The following is a 4897-nucleotide window of genomic DNA, read 5'->3' as shown; positions in this document are numbered from 1 at the left end:
GCGTGCGTTAGTAATTGCTCGCGAAGGCCTCGTTCTCCACATAACTGCAAACTGTTTGTGCTAAAAAGAAAAAACTGGCCACCGCGACTTGCATCCAAAGCGAGAGTTTTTTTTTATATTTTTTTAGTTAAAATTTAAATAAATAGATTCCCGGCGAAGGTATTTGCAAAACTAGGCGCCTGCAGCCCTCTTAGAGGGCGGTTACGGGTCCTAACCGCCTCCTGAGAGGGCGGTAGGCCTAACCGCCCCCTTAGAGGGCGGGTACGGCCTTCCTGCCCGGCCCGACGCCTTACCGCCCCCTGAGGGGGCGGGTAGAGGTCCTTACCGTCCTCTCAGGGGCGGTAAGGGGTCCTCCCCGCCCGCCGCGCCGCACCGCCCGCCCGGCCCCCTTTGCTATAAAAAGGCTGACAATTGGCCAAAAAATCATAAAAATCCGAAAAAAGGAAAAGTTGAGAAGAGAGAGGAGAAGAGAGGAGAGGAGAGGAGAGGAAGAGAGGTCGGCGAAGCCCTGCTGCATTTGGGCCGCGGATTTGAAGGAAAATTTCAGGTAAGTCTTTTTTTTTCTTTTTATTGTTGTTAATTAGTGCAGTAGTAGTATATGACATAGATTTTAGACATTTATGATCTAGGGTTTAGAAAATTGTCAAATTTATTTAGAAAATGGTACGATAGCAATTCAATATAGAATATTATTTTTAGTATATTATTTTCAGTATGTTATTTGTAGTATATTATTTTTAGTATATTATTTGTACCTGTGGACGTAGGAGGCAACAATAGATGATAATTTGCGAACCTAGGGTAGCATTTAAAAATTATTTTATCCGATAATAAAAAATATAGTTTGTTGTCTTAACATGGGTTATGTTTGCGAGTGTTTTCAGGGATGGCAGATAAATTAATTTTTCAGATATATTATGGTGAGGGTGAAATTAGGTACGGTCCTAACGGTGTAGATCTGTTTGGATTTCGTCATGTTATGAAGGGGCTTAGTAAAGCTAATGAGAGGACTATTGTGGGTGTGTGCAAATGGCTCATGCGATTTTTTCAACTGGATCCGCAGCAATATGAGCTGAAGTTGAAAGCTGTCATGAGCCGTGCTAGTCATGGATACTTTGGTGAGCTTGTTCCCATCGAAGCCACATCAACTTGGAGGCAGTATGTAGATATATGCTGTGAACGTGGCCTGTCGCTTGTTTTGTGAGCTGAGGTGTACCTGAAAGATCAAAATGAGGTGAACTCTGCAAAAGCAGTAGCAAGACCAAGTGAGGCAGTGGAAGATGAGTCAGAGGCGACTAATGTAGGGTCCATGGAGGAAGTTGGTGATGTTCCAGAGCTGCAACCGATGGGTGTAGCTGATGAAGGGGAGCACATCCCTAGCATCATTGAAGATATGGATTTGGAGGATGAAGAGTTGGAGGAAGGCCTTATCGATGGGGATTCTTCTGATGAGGAGGGTAATGCTCCAGTTCCTGCAGAGTGGCAGGATCATGAATTTTCGAAGTTGGTGGTTAGCGAGGTTGACCAGACACCGTGGCAGTACCATGAGAATAAGGTGTCACAGGGTGCTATGTACCCTACAAAAGAGGCAGTTATTGATACAGTGAAATTCTGGTCGTTGTCTCTTCATAAGCAATTCAAGGTTGTTAAATCAAGTAAAAGAGAGTACGATGTGAAGTGCTTGGTGCCTCAGTGCCCTTGGCGGGTGCACGCAATCAGAGGAAAATAGGTAGACTACTAGCGATGCTCAATAATTAAGGAACATAATTGTCACATTGAGGAAATAGAGTTCGTCCACCGAAATCTGTCTTCTGCTTTCATTACAAATGTTATGTACGGAGAGATTATGGACAACCTAAGGTATGAGCCACGATCAATAATCCGTGCTATTGAGCAAAGGTTCCAGTACACAATAAACTATGCGAAGGCATAGAGGGCGAAACAAAAGGCTATTGAGATGAGGTTCGGTACATATGAAGATTCATATCACAATCTACCTCGTCAATTAGCCACAATTTGTGCAAGAAATCCAGGCAGCTACTATGATATCAAGCATTACCCTTCTACTGATGTGGAGTATAGCGGAAAAAGAGTGTTGCAGCGTGTTTTCTTTGCATTCGCTGCAACTATCAAATCATTTAGATATTGCCGACCCATCATATGCCTAGATGGAACATTCCTGATTGGGAAGTACAAAGGGCAGATTTTGACTGCAATAGGGGTCGACGGTAACAACCAAGTCCTGCCACTAGGGTTTGCTTTCGTAGAGAGTGAGAACGGGGACAGCTAGTATTGGTTCCTAGAGCGGGTTAAACCTGCAATTGTTCTTGACCGACCAGATGTGTGTCTCATTCATGATAGACATGCAGGATTGTTGCAGGCTTTGCTGGATATGCAACATAATAGCGTACAGTGGCCCGATCTCAAAAGCAGGTGGTTCATGCGCCATATGGGTGCGAACTTCTACAGACAGTTTAAAAACAAAGAGTTAATGAAGCTCTTCAAGAAGTTGTGCAGTCAGAACCAGCAACGTAAGTTCAATGCATTATGGGCAAGACTTGATGAACTGACTCTAAAACAAACTGTGGAGGCTGCACCTAACGGTGATGAACCAATAGCTCTCGGTCCTCTCCCAACCGATACTCTGCAGATTGTAAGGAGATTAGGTTCATCTATTAGGAGCTTCTCACAGTGGATACGCAATGAGCCGAATGAAAAATGGGCTATGTTGTACGACAGTGGTGGGGCAAGGTATGGAGTAATGACTACAAACCTTGCAGAGGTTTATAACTGGGTCATACGAGGAATGAGGTCCCTACCACTAGTTGGAATTGTAGAAGGCATTTTGCATGGGACCTGTAAGTACTTTATTGATCGGTATGCAGCTGCTAAGTTTGTAATGGAGGACAATCGTATGCTTTACGGGCGGATGCTATGTGAGTATATGGAGAAGACTAATAAGAAGGCCCACATGCATCGTGCAAATCAAGAGGGCACTGCAGAGCATAGGTTCAGTGTCCTGTGTCGGGATAAGGGTCGGAGGGGGGTAGACGTGAGCGGCATGTTCAAGAGTGTGTGCTAAGGAGTGGGACATGCATATGTAGTTGTCAGAAGCCACAATTACTCCACAAACCTTGTACACACGTCATAGCTGCGTGCGCGGAGCACCATATGCTTCCCAGGCAATATGTGTCACAGTATTTTATGAAAGATCAAATACTCAACACCTGGAACCAAGAGCTGTATGGTTACAACATTGTTGATACTTTTACAAGTAACACAGGGTCTGCAAGAATATATGTGCCTAGTTTGGGAAAGATGAAGAACGCATTGGGCCGAAGACAAACTTGTCGGATTCGCAACGATATGGATGAATCCGAGGCTGGCCCTAGGATTAAGCGATGCAGTCAGTGCAATGAAGTAGGTCACACTTATAAATATTGACCCAAAAATGCAGGTGGTGATGCACCTGTTGTCTAGGTGAGTTTTATGTGTGTTGTGCTACTTTTGTACCATTTTAATATTCGTTAATTTCGCATATAGTTAATTTGCATTCAAAGTATATTGTTACTGTATTTATTTATCAATGTATTAATGTACATGTCTTTCAAATGCAGAGATGGCTCACCCTACGACTCCCAAGCTTTTGGACCCTGCTGTGGACAAGAAGCATCGCAGCTTCTTATCCGCCGAGCACCAGACGTAGCTAGGAGTGTTTCGCCCACGAGGCCCTGGAGAGCTGCTGACGATAGACGAGCGATGGAAGCACAGGTACTAACCGCTCATCTTGTTCCATTTGTTCAATCCCCTCCACCGCTCTGTGATTTTATTCAGTGGCTCGATAATGAGCAAAATAACTCACAGAAGCAGTCGGTCGACATGAACATGAGGTGGAGAAGGGAAGCGTACGCACATCGGGAGTACGAGCAACAGCAAGAGGAACTTCGCCTCAAGCGGGAGGAAGAAGAGCATATGAGGAAGGCGGCGCACGACCGGAACGTGGCTCAGGCTCGAGAGGTTGAGAGGGAAAGGAAGCAGGAGAGAGCCCGTCATGCTAAGGCGGCAAGTCCTGATGCCCTCCGAAAGAGAAAGTATCCTAGATGTACGCAGTAGAGACTACCTAATGTAACCCGACATACTTTCCCTCCCTAAGGCATGTTATGATTAGGATCGGCGCACTAATAAGTAGGTCTTAGTACGAACCGTACATGCCACCTTTGTTTCCTCATCGTGTCGTCACGGTTACAGTGTATTGTAATGTTTTCACCCTATGTTTAATACTATGTTTGTCCTCGTTCGCATCCCATACCCACGTAAAATGCTACGACTACTAATTACTGATTTTTTTTCTCCGGCTATTACATAACCTACTCCAAATTTAAATTCTTAATTTCCTTACACCCCTTCCTTTTTATTTCTTTAATTACACAAAAATTACATTTTTAAGGACAAAATGGAAAAAAATATTTTTAAAGGAAAAAATGCCCCTAACCGCCCCCTCAGAGGGTGGCAAGAGGGGCTAATAGGGGGCGGTTAGGCCTGCCGCCCTCTCAGGGGGCGGTTAGGACCCGTAACCGCCCTCTCAGAGAGCTGCAGGTGCCTAATTTTACAAATACCTTCGCCAGGAATATATTTATTTAAATTTTAACTAAAAAAATATAAAAATAAAAAAAACTCCCAAAACTAAACAACCAAATGATAAGGCAAGGATGGCATAGCTACAATGGCCCAGCTTTCCCAGCTGAGCTATAGCTAGCAAGCCCATCTCAGCTAAACAACCAAACGTATCCTAACTTGCCTACTTCTCTTAATTCAACTCTTCTAACATATCTCAATCTAAATTTGATTTCTAATTCTAATTTATTTCCTTTCTAATTTATCTAAACCGCTTTATCTT

This window comes from Phragmites australis, chromosome 2 (genome assembly GCF_958298935.1).
Source record: "Phragmites australis chromosome 2, lpPhrAust1.1, whole genome shotgun sequence".
Classification (NCBI taxonomy): domain Eukaryota; kingdom Viridiplantae; phylum Streptophyta; class Magnoliopsida; order Poales; family Poaceae; genus Phragmites; species Phragmites australis.
This window is presented reverse-complemented; position numbering follows the sequence as displayed.